General features: G+C 40.1%; 1 protein-coding gene across 1 annotated transcript in view; it reads left to right on the forward strand.

Annotated features, from left to right (window-relative positions):
• Positions 1 to 18,859, forward strand: part of DCDC1 (doublecortin domain containing 1) — a gene marked incomplete at its 5' end in the record, with an annotated part of 647,338 nt that overhangs the window by 363,904 nt on the left and 264,575 nt on the right. The gene's annotated exons all lie outside the window — the stretch shown is intronic.

The raw sequence follows: 18,859 nt of genomic DNA on the forward strand, positions 1-18,859 counted from the left end.
GAAAAAAAGGACGTAAATTTCGTTTGGGTACAGCATTACATGACCGCGCAATTGTCAGTTAAAGTTGCGCAGTGCCAAGTTGAAAAAAGTGGCCTGGTCATTGAGCAGCAAAATCTCTTGGGGCTAAAGTGGTTAATGATCAGGCCAATTTTTGCGATTTGACACTGCGTTACTTTAATGGACAATTGTGCAGTTGTGCGATGCTGTACCCCAAAAAAAAGGTTTCTTTTGGTGGTATTTGATCACCTGTGCGATTTTTTTTTCTTGCGCTGTGAAAAAAAAAGTGACAATTCTGAAAACAAAAAACAATATTTTTTACATTCTGCTATATAACATTCCCAAAAAAGAATAAAAATCTATTTTTTTCATCATTTTAGGCCAATTTGTATTCTGCCACATATTTTTGGCTAAAAAAATCCCAATAAGCGTATTTTGATTGGTTATCGCGTCTACAAACGAGGGGAAAGATTTATGTCATTTTCATTTATTTATTTATTTTTACTAATGGCGGCGATTAGCAATTTTTAGCAGGACGGCTCAAAGATCGGACCCCTAACTGACATTTTTTGGGGGGACCAGTGACATAATTACAGTAATCAGTGCTAAAAATATGCACTGTTACCGTAATAATGACACTGGCAGGGAAGGAGTTAACTCAGGGGCGATCAAAGGGTTAAATGTGTGCCTAGGGGGTGTTTTCTAACTGTGAGGGGGATGGGCTTGTGGAATCAACACAGAGACCTGTGATCCTAAATAGGAGGATCACAGGTACTCTGTGCTGATTCCTGAGAGAACAACGGCCTGCTGTGTTTACAACAGCAGACCGCTGTTCTCTCTCCACGGGGAGTGATCATGGGTGCCCGGCAGCAATTGTGGCCGCCCGCCCCGTGAGTCAGCTCCCCCACTGGTCAATGGGGACACACGCGCGCCTCAGGTGGCTTTCGCGCGGCCCCAGGATCGCTCCAGCGGAGTGCTGTACAGGTACAGCAATTCGTGCAGCCCGGCCAGCCTGCCACAGTATATCTGCGGAGGGCGGTCGGCATGTGGTTAAGGTAAAAAACCTTCAGCCTTTAGAACCACTTTAAAACCCAAATCTAAGCTCAGCCCCCTGCCCACAATCCGCAAATCAAGCCACCAGTAAAAGCTAAAAAAGTGTCAGCTCCTTCCTGTGTGCTTTTTTGGGGGCAATGATTCGCTAGGTGGTGAAGGCTTGAGATGACAATTCTGAGGTCTAAACCTTTAAAAAATCAAATTGGCGTGTGGCACCTGTCAGGTGTACAACGATAGAAACCTTTCTATCCAGACGCTTCCAGTTGTGTCCAATAGCATTGTCCCTCCTGCTGTCCCTTACTTACCTGCAGGATACAGAACTGATTTAGGGGTCAGGGGGACATGCTATCTGACACCTCCAGAAGTTTGTGATAGTAGCGGCATCTGAAGTTCCCTCATTCCCCATCAAATAGGCAAGTATCAAGACAAATGTTTTACAGGGTGCAACATGTTTAGTTCCGTTAGGTTAGCAACATGTTCGCTTTAAGTGTTTTGCAATTTGTGACAGTGTGTAAAAAGCTCATTGGATGAAGCCTTCAGGCTTCTTTGTTTTGACTGGGGAAACAAATTTAATGCAAAATACATTTTCTCGCTTTATAATTGTAAATGCAAATTTTTATTTAAGCTGAAATTATACTGAAAAGTACTTCTCAAACCAAACATAAACAGTCATTTTTTTTCCATTTTTTGATTGGTTATTTTCTGTGCTGTGTTAATTGTGCTTTGATTGTTATTTTAATTTACGCCACATTTTATGTTAGACGTTTTCTTTTAAGCCTATTTTTAGTTTTTTTTTTTTACCCAAATATAACGCCAGGAACAAAAAGGCTTTTTAGTATGTTACAAACACAATAGGAAAAATCTATACTGATTATTTGACAGCTTAATAAATAAATAGGTTTTTCTCTCTATCCCTTTTTCTATTTTTATAAATATATATAATTATCCTATATACTGTATTCTCTCACTCTCTCTCTGTATATTCTATATACAGTATATAGATTATACATTATAGGATAAAAAATAGGTTTCTAAATATATTCTTACTAAAATATACCTTAGTAAGAAGGAGCTTTTATAAAACAATTATGGTAATGATGCAATCATATGTATTATATAATTATGTATAGTAAGTAGTAATGACCATGCATATTAATTCTTTATTGCTTCATACAGTGCACTGCATTTACAAAATTAGAATTAGCAGCCCCTTGGAGTGTCATAACAGTGCATGTTATGATTTAATGTAAAGAAAATTGGGGTCAATTCACTAAAGCATAATGAATCTGGTATTTTTCATTACCGTGCCTCATTTGCTAATTTGTACTATAAAAATTATGTTATTATTTCAGTAAAGGAATCATTTATTGGACCTGTTAAATTTACTTGCATGTGTTTTTTTTTCTTTTTGTTTTACTAACTTTTTTAAATGGTATTTTGTATTGGGTTTTGGATCTTTAAAATATTGCTCAATTCTCATTGGTGTTAATTGAGAATTTCTGTTATCTGTCTACGGACTAGGGCAGAAATTAAAGCCATTTCATTTTTTTCTGTTATTAAAGTGAGTTATGCCAACTCAACTTACCACAACACACAAAAAAACTGGACATGTCCATCTTTTTAATGCTTTGCAACTGCACCACACATACAGATAATGGTCGTAAGTGACTGATGTAATCCATAAAAACTTCTACTTGAAGAATCCCCTTTAATCCAATATCTTTGGGAGTGACAGGTTTCTGGACCAACGCAGCATGCTGTGGTTGTTTCCACCAGTATTTTCATCACTACAGAACAAAGTGGTTGATTGACTAAACCCTGGAGAATGCAAAATCTGGTGCAGCTGTGCATGGTAGCCAATCAGCTTCTAACTTTGGCTTGTTCAGTTAAGCTTTGACAATAAAACCTGAGAGTTGATAGGTTTCTTTGCAGAGCTGCACCTGATTTTGCACTCTCCAGTTATAGTAAACCAACCCCAAAGTGTCAGATTCAAGAGCAGACATTTCTCTTAATACCAGGGATGATTAGCGGTGTGGGACGTGGAAGAGGTGAATATTAAATATATCCCTTGCAGTAAGGCAGGTTTTTTTAGACTTTTATTTAAGTGAAAGAGTCTCTTTGATGACTGGCCATCTCCTACATCCACAGTTGAGGAAAGTGGAAAAATCACCCTGGATCTATAGGGTTATCTTGCTGGTATTGCTCTTAACCTTCCTAGCGGTATTCCCGAGTGTGGCTCGGGGTTAAATTTCAGTGCAAAAAGCGGTAACCCCAGGCCACACTCGGGTACCACTAGGAAGATCGCTGGATCCTGTAAGAGAGGGTACTCACCTTGTCCCCGGGATCCAGCGATGTATCCCGGTGGTGTGCGGCGGCGGATCTTCCTCCCGATGCTCTCTGTGCCCCGGCTTCCGTCTCCTGCGATGTGACGCTCGCAGGGGGGTGGAACCGGCGGCAAATTCAAATAGTAAAACACACAAACACACTGATACATTACAAAATAAAATAAATTCACATTAGTTTGCCCCCCAGTGCCCTTTCCTGCAGTTTTACTGTACTTTTTATGTATAGATATATATATACAATATGATATATTTATACCACTCTTTTCATTCATCAGAAAGGTCATATTCAGTAACCCCCACATGTTTTCAAATTAGATATCAGCTGTTATTGATATAACAATTTGTGTCCCAATGTATGTTCAAGCCCATAGAGGCACACAATTTAAGCTGATATATCCAACTAGTTCCCCCTACTTTAGGATTGTCCTTCTGACTTTTATTGGACTAACATTGTATCTGGAACTCCTAGTAGTGGTGTGGTGCTTCACTTTTCATTTTTGCTACATCTCCTGCATCAAGTCAACTTTCCTTCTCTTCCTTAACAGTCCCTTTGTTGCCAGAAGCAAAAATAAATACAAATTCTATTAGATATGGTAGATCATGTGACTCATTCCCCCACCTCTCCTGTGACTCTATCCCTGGTCATTGGCAGCTGGATGAGGAGTGATCTCAGCCCTGTTTAATCTTCAAATGGAAACGAGCTTACACAGGGAAAGTAAATTGTCGATATTGGGTGAAGGACACATTCATTTTAGGTCTGTAATAACACAAGGAATGACCAATATCATGTTACATGTGGAACACTTTTGTCGAACATCCTTGGCTAGAGAATGTGCATACTCTAAGCTGAATGCAATAATTGCTTATCTATACATGCCTATCATACTATACAAAATTTGAACCTGAGCTTCTTTGGTGCAACAAAAATGCATAGGGCAGCCCTTTCAACTTTCCGCATTTGAATTGTGCTTTCTAAATCACTTTAGGGGGGTCCATGTTCTGGCTAGGCGATATGTGAACAAGGCCTAACAGGACATGGATAGCATGGAGGGTCTGAGCAATACAGTGAGTTCCATGGTGTTGCTGATACATGGCTGGCAGTTTCCAATGCCGATTGCTGGACAACTGTAGCGTTGTCAGAATTCAACCATGGTGCTATGCATTTATTAAGGCACATGAGTTATATTATTCATAGAGTAATTCTACAGTGGATTTCCACTTTATCTGAATAAAAAAATGATTTCACAAATACAATGAACTTAAAGCAGAACTAAGGGCAAAACTTTTTATTCTGAATAGAGTTAGAGGGGGTTATATTCCCTGTAAGGTTCATTTTTGCCATCTGTGTCCCATGGGGGGGGGGGGGGGGGTTCCCTTCATTTCCTGTCCCATAAACAAAAAAGGAAGCGAGAGTAAAAAAAATTTAAAAATCTAAATTTTTTATTATTTTAGGCCAATTTGTTTTCTGCTAAATATTTTTGGTAAAAAAATCGCAATAAGTGTATTTTGATTTGTTTGCACAAAAGTTATTGCGTTTACTAACTACGGGAAAGATTTATGTCATTTTTATTGTTTTTTTTTTTTACTAGTAATGGTGGCAATCTGCAACATTGCAGCGGACAGACCGGATCCCTAACTGACATTTTTTACACTTTTGGGGGGTACCAGTGACATTACTACAGTAATCAGTGCTATAAATATGCACTGGTACTGTAAAAATGACACTGGCAGGGAAGGGGTTAACTGTATTGGTGATCAAGGGGTTAAATGTGACCCTAGGGGCTTGATTCTAACTGTCAGGGGGCGTGGCTTGTTAGATCATCACAGAGACATGCGATCCTATATAGCAGGATCACATAGCATCTGTGATCATCTAAGGGAGAATGACAGACGCTGTGTTTACATCAGCCATCTGTTCTTCTCTGTCAGCTGCGGGAGATCGCGAGTGGCCGGCGGTCATCAGAGCCGCTGGTCACACGCACTGGCTCCCCAGTTGACGAGTGGGGGCTTCCACCGCGCGCTTCCTCTCTTGAGTCTCCTGAGCGAGCGACGTTATATTACGTCGCTTTGCCCAGGAGCGGCTGCGTGCCGCTCTAAAACTGCGGTGGGCGGTCGTTATGTGGTTAATATGTCATCATTTTCTTTTTTTTAAATCAAGAAGTTTAGTATCTACATTTGACCTCCCGTCAGCCACTTGCAATCCACTGTACACCAAAGCTCAGGCTGGGAGAGGGAGAAGCAACACAAGGAGCTAATTAGGTGTGCTGCCGGCCCCTTCTGCTAAGAAGCATGCTTATAGGACAAGTGTGGAAAGTGACAGAGAGATGAGCCTATCAACTACTTTTTCTTTCATTGTCCAGTCGCAGGCAGGGTACGGGACCAGATCTGTAAGTGTTAGTTAACCACAAAAGTTAGAAATCAGGTCTCCTGCTCTGCTAGACAGGGCTGTGCTGCATGGCAGAGCTGTGTGAATTTCAGGACTGGATGAACAGGAATAGTCTTTTGAAACGTAAAACAGCTCATACTATCATTATATCATTCTAAAAGCATAAAAACATCTGGAAAAACAATTAATACTTCTGCAATCAATGTGATTTTAGAAATACACAATACAAATCACACCTTAGAGGAATTTCTGTATGGAAATGTCAGAAGTCAATCTAAAAAACAATTTAGTCTAAATTTAAACTTAGAATGGTACACGGACTGTAGTATTTATCATATTGACATTATTTTAAATATTTTCCCAGACAGTTCACGCAGAAGTCATATATTTTATTTCCTATCCCACATTATATATTGGAGACAAGTGACAGCAATTTCTTCATTGCCATTTTCTTTCAAATATTGAATTGAGGAATGAATCTTTTGATTTTCTGGTACATCTATTTTTTGATAGCTCAAGACTTAAAACGGTTCTAAATGTAATCATTTACATTGTTGCAAACATTTGAATATGCTTTTCGGTACTTTTTGCGTTCTAGACAGGTGCATCCAGGAGTGAATTTCAAGGGGGTCATTCTGTCTGTCAAACAAATACCAGTTTATAAAATGGAGAAAAGACCATTGAAAATTGGATTTTAGAGATAAATTATTTATGAAAAGGTCTATTACCAGCTTGTTTGAGGAATTCATTCCCTGCATCTACTGTGAAAGACAGTTATTTGACCTTATGTACAGTGCCAGATTTATATGGGGGCAAAAGGGGGCCTTTGCCTGAGGCCCGCTGCCTGAAGAGGTCCTTCTCTATTTAGGAAATATAATATTTAAAAATGTGTTTCTTTTATTAAAATTAAATTTATACTAAACCCACAACAATAAAACCGGTCTGTATATGCAGTAAAGCATGCTTGTTATAGTTACTGAGAAATCTAAGGGAATAATCATGCGCATTCTGTAAAAAGGCTGTTTCATCCTCTTCTCTGATCCTCCCCTTCTACCACAGCCCAAAATCCATTTCCTGATAGTACAAAGTCTTGGGGGGCACTCTGCACATACTCAGTTTGGTGTGTATTGCTAGAGGGATTTTATTTTTTTGGGAGGATGCATGTGATCAGCACAAGGCCAATACGCACTATCCAGACAGAGGGTCAAGGGTCATGCAGCTTCATAGGAAAGTCAGAGGAGAATGAAAACTCCTCCTACAAGATTTACCAGGCACTGATATGTCACAAGACTGCTATATACTGCTGATGAGGAAAGGTATTTAGCAGTTTATATTTCCAAAAACAATTCAATTTCCATGTTCTGTATACTGTGGGAGACCAGATATAGTAAATGCAGGCTTCTGGGTTTAGTAGCACTTTAATCTTGGGAAGCCATATTGTGCATGCCATCATCTTCAAATGTTTATACTCTGGACTGGTATATTGTATCAGTCTTAAACACATTTTAATGGTGCAAGCAAACCACATGTAGAGCACTTACACCCTAAAGAATGTAGCCTATGATTGTATGTGTGCGTGCCCATGTAACCCAACGTTATATCAGGCATTTTTAAATTGCCTTAAAACAACTCTACAGTTATGGATGTTCATGTGGATGTAGAGATCTATGTTTAAATATGATATTGAAGATTTTTCATATGACAAGTGAAGAAAAAATACTTTTTGCTTTTTGTAGATATTTTATTGTGAAGCATATAACTTTGAGTTGCCTAAACTTACTCTAATTAGCTTAGATAAACTTAAAACCTTTGCATTGACAGGTTCAAAGTTTAATTTTGTTGTGTACATTTCTGAGTTGGCCATTCTTATTTATGAAAACTATAGAGTATATATGAAGTTTCCCATGCCTCCAAGGTCTAAACATTGGATGGGGCTACTTATGTCTGTATTAGCAGGAAGTAGATGAGGGACCATGTGACCATGCTTTACCTAGTGGCTACTTGAGAAAATATTCACACTCTGCTTTATGGGTACAGTTCTGCTTAAAACACTTTCTCCGGCACCTCCCCTTCTGGCCAGATACATGACATCCTGGGAGGATCTTGTTCATTTGCCTCCATCACTGGGCTGTCTTTACACAGAGAGCTCTCTGAATTATTGTACTGTGATCTCAGATGGATGGGGGGATGAACCTCCAAGAGGTGTGCCACCTTCATTTCATTTTGAAGTTGTCACCTTCAGTACCTCTGATAGTAGAATATGTCATCTGGGTTAAGTGCCACCCAGATATTATATCCAGTTAGCTTAGATACAGTAAACTTAAAACATTTGCATTGACAGGTTCAAAGTTTAATTTTGTTGTAAATTTCTGAGTTGGCTATTCTTATTTATGAAAACTATAGAGTATATATATGAAGTTTCCCATGCCTCCAAGGTCTAAACATTGGATGGGGCTATTGTATGTCTGTATTAGCAGGAAGTAGATGAAGGACCATGTGATCATGCTTTACCTCAGACATGTCCAACCTGCGGCCCGGGGGCCGCATGCGGCCCAGAACCACAGGCAATGCGGCCCACTGCCCCCTGACATTTTTGTTTTTGCTGGGGAGGAAGGAAGTCGGGTCGGGGGCATGGCCACAGCAGCTTCCAACTAACGGTAGGCAGAGGCTGCCTCGAAGGGGGGGGGGGGGGGAGGGGGGCAAGAATGTGCAGTGTTCCTGACTCCTACCACCATGACCACTTCAAATCACTGAAGTGATAATGGTGGTTAGAGTGTTCCTTTATTATCGCTCAGAAGAAGTAAACCTCTGTATACTGATTCCATTTCATTTGATCATCCTCTAGTTGTGCTAAATTAGTGCGGGGTGCATGGCAGTGTGGGAAAAGGTGCTGCAGCATTTTATTACTTATATACCTTAACTATAGTATATATTTTATATGCGGCCTGAGAAAATTTCTCCACACTCAATGTGGCCCAGAGAAGCCAAAAGGTTGGACACCCATGCTTTACCTAGTGGCTACTTGAGAAAATATTCACACTCTGCTTTATGGGTACAGGCCTGCTTAAAACACATTCTCCTGCACCTCCCCTTCTGGCCAGATACATGACATCCTGGGATGCTCTTGTTCATCTCCCTCCATCACTGGGCTGTCTTTACACAGAGAGCTCTCTGAATTATTGTACTGTGATCTCAGACGGATGGGGGGATGAACCTTTAAGAGGTGTGTCACCTTCATTTCATTTCAAAGTTGTCACCTGCAGTACCTCTGATAGTACAATATGTCATCTGGGTTAAGTGCCACCCAGATAATATATCCATACCATTAACATCTCTGATCACTGACAGGTAAACTGCATAACATTGATTATCTTGTTACAATGGTATCTGAAAGAGGGTGGGATACATTAGATTTGAGCGACTTTGACGAGGGCTAAATTTTATAGCCAAAAGTGCCTACAATTGGCATGTGAGCATCAGAACTGAACCACAGAGCAATCGAAGAAGGTGGTCTGATGAATCACGTTTTCTTTCAAATCATGTGGATGGTGGGGTGCATGTGTGTTGCTTACTTGGAGAAGAGTTGGCATCAGGATGCACCATGGGAAGAAGACAAGCCATCAAAGACAGTATGGTGCTTTGGGCAATGTCTTGCTGGGAATCCTTGGGTCCTGCCATTCATGTAAATGATATTTGACATGTATCACCTACCTAAACATCATTGACCATGTACACCCCCTTGAAAATATATACCCTGATGGCAGTAGCCTCTTTCAGTAGGATAATGTGCCCAGCTACATTGCAAAAAAGGTTTAAGAATGGATTCAGGAACACAACAAAGAGTTTGAGGTGTTGACTCATCCTCTAAATTTCCCAGATCTCAACCCAATCTAGAATGTGTGTGATGTGCTGGAAAACCAAGTCCAATCCATGGTAGCCCCACCTGGCAACTTACAGGACTTAAAGGATCTGCTACTGACGGCTTGGTGCCAGATACCACAGCATACCTTCAGAGGTCTAGTGGCATCAATGCCTCAACAGGTCAGGGTTGTTTTGGTGGTAAAAGGAGCTGCTTTTGGCAGCAAAAGGGGGACCTACTCAATATTAGGTGGGTTATCATAATATTCTAGCTTATTCGTTGTTTTATAATATATATATATATATATATATATATATATATATACATACTGTATTTTCTGGCATATAAGACTACTTTTGAACCTCAAAAAAATCCCCCAAAAATGGGGGGTCATCTTATACGCCGAGTATAATATCTCCAAGGTAACCTAAGTATAAGTATTACCGGTAGATGTAGTCTCTAAAGACACTGGCTGTGTGGGAATCCTGTACCGGTATACCGCATGTACCATAGCTCAGGCTACAGTGTACTGCACTGAGCCAATTAGGGAGAGTGATGTATTCTATTATTGAATGCAAAGCCTGCTCGGATTGGCGGAGTAACATCAGCCCGCCTCTCTGACCCTGCCAATCCGAGCAGGCTTTGCATTCAATAATATAATACATCGCTCACTGTGATTGGCTCAGCGTGGTATTCTGTATGTAGCCGAAGCTACGGTACATACGGTATACCGGTAAAGGATTCCCACACAGCCAGCGTCTTGAGATTAAATCTACTGGTAATACTTATACTTAGGGTACCTTGGAGATATTATGAGAGATTACATGTATTACAGTACTTGGGGTACCTTGGAGATCTATGAGAAATCTGACGTTTTTCAATGGTGTTGCCTTGTTTCGGAAGGGGGGTAGTCTTATACGGCGAGTATAGCCCAAAACCTATGTTTTAACTTGAAAATTAGGGGGGTCGTCTTATACACCCAGTCGTCTTATACGCCAAAAAATACAGTATATATTTGTCTCCTTTTTAATACAGTATATTTTGTCTACAGTTTTAAATAGGACATTTTTGGATTAAAATTGTATTCACAGTTCGATCCTGGTTTGCTTTTTAATATATTGTGTCTGGTTTTAAATTTTTAAATTTAAATTTAAATTACAGAACAATCTCAGATTCATACATACGTTTTGTATATTTCCTTTTATATATTTGCATCCAGAGTTCTTTATTTACTTTTACAATATATTGTTTCTGCTGACAGCGCGATTGAAAGAAAAATAATTTACAAAGACACAGAATGAAATATGTTTTTCTTTTTACACTTAACATCACTGCTACATCAGTGTCTCAATTCTCTGTAAGGGTCGTCATTATAGACAAGGTACAATGTTTTGATTACTTTTCATCTCAGGGGACTGTAGTGCATTATAGCAAATGCTTTGTAGAATGAGTTTTCTCCCTGCAGTAGTGCTAGCTTCCAATAGCCTTATGATTACAGAAGTCTAGAGAATCCAAAGTCCAGTTGACATGAGCTTACAATATAACCTAGAATCTCTAGACTGTAAGCACTAGATTGGACAGAACTTCCACCCTCTTGTATCTTGTCCTATTGTATGTTTTGCCATGCCATTATGTGTTCTTTTTTGTATGTATTTGTATTCATTTACTTTGGTTAACAGCGCATTTTTGGATATGGCCATAGGACTTAATGCTACTGTATAAATCATTACTGACAACATTTATTTAAATAATATCTGGCTCTGATGTAGGTTGACTAGGGTCCAAAAATAATTTGAAGATAAACTATAGTGAGTAGATATTTCTAGTTATTACTGTAGCCTATACCTAAATGTAATTCTTCATAGGACTTTTACATTTATTATGCTTACTGTTCTGTATTTTCATAGTTACATAGTTACATAGTAGTTGAGGTTGAATAAAGACAATAGTCCACCCAGTTCAACCTGTGTAGGTGTGTGTGGCCGTAATCATTTCTCATACCCCTTAATGTTCTGATCCTTGAGATGGATGTCCAAGAGTCTTTTGAAAGTAGCCATACTTCCCGCAGAAACCACCACTTGTGGTAGAGAATTCCACAATCTTGTAGCCCTAACAGTAAAGAACCCCCTGCGTTGCCTGAGGTTAAAACGCTTCTCCTCTAATCGCATTGTATGTCCTCGCGTCCTCATGCAATCCTTACGACTGAATCATTTTTTTTTCTATACAGAGATCACCGTCTAGGTATTTGTAAATTGCTATCATGTCCCCTCTCAGGCATCTCTTCTCCAGGGAGAAAAAAACGAGCGCTTGTAAATGCTCTTCATAATTACGGTCCTCCAATCCCCTAATTAGTTTAGTTGCCCTTCTCTTGACTCTCTCCAGCTCCAACACATCCCTCCTGAGGACTGGCGACCAGAACTGGACAGAATACTCCAGATGCGGTCAGACCAGAGTTTTATAAAGTGGTAGGATTATAATTTTGTCTCTGGAATACATCCCCTATGCATGCTAATATTCTGCCGGCTTTGGCAGCTGCAGCTTGACATTGCATGCTATTGCCTAGTCTATCTTCTACTAAGACTCCCAGATCTTTCTCCATTGTTGATTCTCCCAAAGGTTCCCCCCCCAATGTGTATTGTGCTTTTATATTTTTAGTCCCCAAGTGCAAAACTTTACATTTCTCCACATAAAACATAATTTGCCATGTAGTTGCCCACTCTGTTATTTTGTATATAAAAATGTATAGATTCTCTAGGGTCCATTTGCAAATAATGGCGCTTTTCCACTGCATGGAACCGTACCGGTTCGGCACCCTTTTGTGCTTTTCCACTGCGGTACCGCATGGTATAGGGTCGGAACGGTACGGTACGGTACGGTATAGGTTTGCTTTTCCACTGCATGGAACCGAACGGTACGGTACGGTACGGCCCTGAAAAAACAGTACCTACTCGATTGTGGTTCCAACAGGTACCAAACTGGTACCATATCCCACAATCCTTTGCATGCAGTCACTACTAGCCACTGATTGGTCAGAGAATCCCACCCACCCCGTTGTTATCCCACCCACTTAACTTTAGTACTGCTTTAGTGGAAAAGCAAACCTATACCGTACCGTACCGAACCGTTCCGACCCTATACCATGCGGTACCAGCAGTGGAAAAGCAAACCAGGCCAAGCAGGGCCGAGTAGAGCCGAGCCGGTACTAGCCGGTACTTGCAGTGGAAAAGTGCCATAAGTGATCTATTCATCATATCTGCTGAATGGCTGGTGAAATTAAATTAGCACCAAGAGATTGAGTTGTTTTAGCCAGTGTAGGCTCTACTGTACAATACACTTTGGTTTTATTGCCAATGAGTGGCAATGCAACACACTGCACTTAGAACAGGTGTGTTGGCATGCATTGTGGCATCATGCATTAAAGTGATACTAAACACAGAAGTGTTAATTGCCATCATTTTTTTAAATAAAACATATATATCATGGCACTTTATTTTCTTTTTTTTTTTATTACTATAAGTACATTTAGGAGTGGCTTCTTTTACTCTGCTGACATATGCTGTCTACACTGTGAATTTGTGTCTGGCCAGCCCTGATTGGTGCTGTGCCAGTCACATGACAAAATAAAAACAGTTTCAGAAGAGCCATTCAAGTTAAATTATATGGCCTCATGCACACTGGATGTTTTTGCAGCTGCTGTTTTTGGCTTCAGGCATTTTTTTCTGCAGCAAGTAAACTCCCCAGCATGTTAGCCTATGTGTCAATGCACACATACAGTAGATTGTTATCAGCATTTTTTGGCAGGGATGTTTTCTGGCTGGAAAAAAACCCCAGAACTAGTGCGTTTGAGAGTTTTTCAGCTGTAAAAAAAAAAAAAAATGAAAAAATCTAATAAAACAAAACAAAGAAAAATGCAGATATTCGCCATTTATGAACCTTTTTGAGCCATAAGCTTTTGTGGGAGTATAGTTTTGCTTAAAAAAACACTGGAAAATGTTATTGCAAAAAGGCTACAAAACTCGTTCTACAGCTACAGCTTTCTACAGCTAACTCTACTGGCGTTCTTATAATGTTCAGTGTGCATGAGGCCTAAATTTCAAAAATATGTTTTATAGCTCCCTATAAATCTTTATAGAACATCAGATGTGTTTTTTTGTGAATTATTTTGGTGTAGGCAAGGTCAAAGATGATTGACACTAGCTTTTATTTTGTTCAGATGGCATCTGCATCCAAGGGGCTTTTTTACTTCACAGGTATTAGGCTGCATTCACATGTCAGCGTATGGATCGCGGGCAGAATCGCCGCGATTCCGCCCGCCATCCGGAAATCATTGCAAATCGCGGGACGCCTGTGTGTTGCCCGTGATTTGCAATAGCACCCCAAATTCTGAGTGATGTTGCCGCGATTTCCGCCTGCCGAATCGCGGTAACATCGCGCAAAAAAAATTGCGGGACGCATTACGCTCCAAAGAAGCTCTTGTACTTTTTTGGGCGTAATGGGTCCCGCAATTTTTTTTTGCGCGATGTTACCGCGATTCGGCAGGCGGAAATCGCGGCAACATCGCTCAGCGTTTGGGGTGCTATTGCAAATCACGGGCAACGCACAGGCGTCCCGCAATTTGCAATGATTTCCGGATCGCGGGCGGAATTGCGGCGATTCTGCCCGTGATCCATACGCTGACATGTGAATGCAGCCTTAGCAATTCGATTTGATTTTATACTGATACTATATTTGATATTTTATACTGATTTAACTAAGGGTTTTGTGAGTTTCTTAGTGAATGTAATCACTCAGCATACTGTATCCAGCCCCCATAGTGTATCGCAATAGGAGAACATAAAAGAGGAATGAGGGAGGGGAGTGTCATTTACTACTGTGCATACTCATACATGTGTGACTCTATAGTTATGTGGGCTGAACAGATAAGAAAAAGGAGGAAATGAAAAGTTTAGAAGGAAAATGAAACATGAACATGCTCAGTAAAGGACACCAGCTGGTCTACACAATCTCAGCTTGCAGTGGGGACACAGAGAAGATGGGAGGGACAGCTGAAGGCAGGATCCACTTGGTATCTTTCTTTCTACACAAAACAAATGCTTTAGTGGCCTTGTGCGTGTGCACACTCTGTTAGTAGTCTGGGTTTAGTGAATCTTTAATACCCGTGTTGCCACAACGCACACGTGTGAATGGGCCCTTAGACAGCTGTAAGTATTACAGGTGCACCCATTGGAGCATTTTCTTTAAATTCCTCTTCCAACAACAACAACAGTAACATTTGGGGTTTCCCATCATTTTTTGTCACTAGGACAGATAGAGAGGGTGATTCTTCCCAGCACAAATGTAGATCACAATTTAAACTTAACAATTCTTCCAACAATTCTCTACGCTATTCAAACCTAAAAAGTAAAACAAGTTTTAGTTGTTTATGAGCATATTGAGAAAGGTTTCACATCTTTTTTGTTGGAACAGTTAGACTTTTGGGATGTCTGTTATAAGATGGTAATTGAAAATTTGCTTACATTTTGCTGACACACCTGATTAGAGTTTCTGCAATTGTTACAGAAGCAAATAATTTTATTGCTGTACCAGGATAGCAGTCATGAAATTGTCAAGGATGCTTAAGCCCCTGTTCACACCGGTGGGACATGCAATTTCCAAATCGCACCCGAAGTTGCACCCAATGTATTTCTATGGCTCTTAATAGCTGCGACTTGAAGTGGTGCGTTTTGAAAAGAAGTTCATGTATTACATTTATACATCCCAACTTCACTGTGATTTATCTCTCATAGACTATAATGTAAATCACACTGAAGTCACGCCTGTATCCATATCAGTGTGACTTTGAGACATTTTCGTTTTATTTTTAACCCTTTACCAAAGAGTTGCCAGCAATTACTTGAGAAAAAAACTGTACGGGGGTCCCCCCTATCCATACCAGGCCCTTATCCGAGCATGCAAGCCAGGAAAGGGGGGGACGAGTGAGCCCCACCCTCCTGAACCATACCAGGCCACATGCTCTCAACAGCACCTTATCCCCATGTTGATGAGGACAAGGCCCTCCTGCCCACAACCCTGACCGGGTGGGTGTCAGGGTGACTTATCAGAATCTAGATGTCCCCTTTAATATGGGAGCCCCCAGATCCCAGCCTCCCCTATGTGAATGAGTATATGGTACATAGTACCCTAACTTATTCACCAAAAAAAGTGTAGAAAGTAAATAAAAACACAACAACAGTTTTAACAAGTCCTTTATTAAAATACAAGAATAACAAAAAATGTCCCCCGGTGTAGAAGATCCATTGTCAATTACGATGCCCACCGCTACCCCCAAAAGGCCGTACCTGATAAAGCCTCCTGCTGTCTGACAGCTTCTCCATCTGACAGTTCTTAAATAACTAAGGGGTGGGGGCCATCCAATGATGTCCCAGGGTGACCTCCTCCCCTTCATCGCTCAGGGGCATGCTGGGTCGATTACATCATAAGGGACGGGGTCACCCCCTGATCCGAAAAACTTAAAAAGCACCAAATTGCACGACTTTGAAGTTACAACCATTGTGAACGGGGCCTAACTATTGTTAAATGAATTACTTTTTTATTTAGTGAGTAGAACCGAAGCACCCAACCGCAAAAATGGTCACTTTCACTAAGCTCTGGGGAAAATTGACTGCAACTACATTTGCAAAGTGCACAGTATATTTGCCTTTAGTAAATCAACCCTACAAATATTCTTGATGTGCAAATCTTCACAAAGGGTTGTAGAGAACTTTGATTTCTGGCATGGCTTGCCACCAATCTCAACTTCAAAGTTACACTATTGATATGTTCTACACCATTCTGTGTTTTTCTTTCTCTGTTTTATTTTTTATTTTTTTACCAGAAAAGGTGTCCCTATTTAAAGCTATCTCCTCAATTAATGTTCTGGTGATAACTCTAAGCCAACCAGAGATTAAATTCTGTATGTAGATCAAGAATTCTGACTTCAAATGCTACATACGCTATGTTTCCTCCTGGTAAGCGACTTAGAAATTATTGAAGTGAGACCTAGAGGAATCTTTCAAAAAGAATAGCAGTACATTTTTCAATTCTCTTTCCTTTCATTGCTCTCTCTGAGCCCAGGTGTACATTGCCTAGCGTGTGCATTAGCTCTGCATGTAGTACTAGTTGTGCGTCGCTCAAGCAGTGAAATAAGCTCAGTCGCCGGAAAATGTGCTAGTGTAGTGCTGTGTATTTAAACTACATTTTATGAGCCCCCCAAAATAATTTAGTAAGTGCTCTATAAATTCTTGAAAATACTTCAAACAATAATTTAAATCTGTCCAACAAAGCTATGCACTACAAGACATTCTAAAAATGAATGCTTACTCTTAAAGATAAACTTTGGCAAGCAGTTAAATACAGGATGTACATACATATAAAGAAAATGTTTTACCTGCCAAATAATTTTTACTCATATGCTGACAGTCTTGTAATCCAGGTATTCCTTTGTGTTGGCTTCACATGAACCTTGACCTCTGTGCAGCAGCATAGCTTGTTCAAGTTTAAAGATGATCATTCAAAACAAACTCTTGCAATGTGATTGGATAGTGAAAGATCAGCTGCACACTTGTGATCTCACTTTGCTCTCTCCTCCTATTAACATGTTCTCTGCAAATGCACGGTCATGCACCACAGCCTGATTGGCTCCTAGTGCTGGTTCTCCCAGTAGCAGTGCTTCTAAGCAGGAAGATACTGTGTTCTGTAGAGGCAGTTGTTTGGTGGGAGGACTACAGTGGCCAGTGGCAATGGCGGACTCACTGTCCCAAAAACCTGAAAGTATGGATAGCAGTGGCACATACAGCTATTCTGAAGAGAAAAGTTGCAATGCACTGATTGGCAGAAGGATTTTCTTCATTTGCAGGGTATTTTAAAATGTATTTTTTAAAGGATGTAACATGGTTGCTTTAACATCACATCATCAGTTATAATATGATGTGTTTTGGACTGCATTTGAGATTGTAACAGTGACAGTATAATATGTTACAGTAAAGTTAGAGGATCCTATTGTCGCCCAGTTTTCTAGTTATTATTTTGTTGGACTATTATATTTGATATACTTTAAGACAGCCTTTTTCAACCAGGGTGCCATGAGACCCTGGGGTGCCTTCTGGGCTCTTCAGAGGTGCCTTGGCAAAATGCAAAACATTGCCTCAAATTGCCCAAAATTGGCAGCATGCTGGCTAGTGGATCTCGCCTGAATTTTGTTTTTGTTACACAAAGCCACAGGTTTTAATTTGTTTAGCATTACAACATTGGGCACCATGTGATCCAGCTTTTGGGATTCCAATAGATGACGATGTCAAATTGATAAGGAAGACATTGAGCACCTGAGGATGTCCTTGTTTGCCCTTCTTTGTCTGCACTGGGGTCACATTAGCTTAATGCGGGAGAGAACTAAGGGAGAGGAGAAACACTGGCATACTAGTCAGTACTAGTGTGCAAAAGTGTATAAAATAAATCATCTCTAATGTTGAGTGTCCTATGTGTGTCAATGCCACTGCATTATGTAAAACTATTTCTTTTACATTTTGGAATAGGGTGCCTCGAGATTGTGCATAATTTTAAAGGGTGCCTTGACTGAAAAAAAGTTGAGAAACACTGCCATAAAACTACAACAGCAACCTGCACTTCTAAGAAGCCACAGCCACACTTGTTTGTGTAGCAATTTAAATAAAAGTTTATAATTAAATTTATTTAAAAATTAATTCACACATTCAGAAAGCATTGTTGTGTGCTGTAGCACAGGTGCATTGCGTACTTGCGTTGGGGTACCATTAGAAATGGTACATGGTGTGGTGGGCTACTGAATGATGCAGTAACGTATACATTTTGTCATGTGTTACCACGATGGAGTAGTGAAATCAGTCCTTAAGAAGTTGACATTTTGTTAGTCTATATATAAAAGTGTAATAAAAGATTCCATTACAATTGTTAACCAAGAAGGCTCGAAACATACACTATTTATAATTGCCTATTGTCTGCAACATAAAATAGACAACATAGTAGTAAGAATAGGGAGAAGAACTAGACCCAGAAAACACCCAGTGTTCAGTAACATAACTCTGGCAAGAAAGTAGCAGGGGGTCAGCCAATGGAATCAATTTGTTGCCAGTGGTTCTGCTTCACTTTTCCAGTTGGCAGACTTTGCTAAATCAACCACACCAGGGTTTTCATGTGCTAGGAAAT

This window comes from Pelophylax lessonae, assembly GCF_965119305.1.
Source record: "Pelophylax lessonae genome assembly, chromosome: 10".
NCBI lineage: Eukaryota > Metazoa > Chordata > Amphibia > Anura > Ranidae > Pelophylax > Pelophylax lessonae.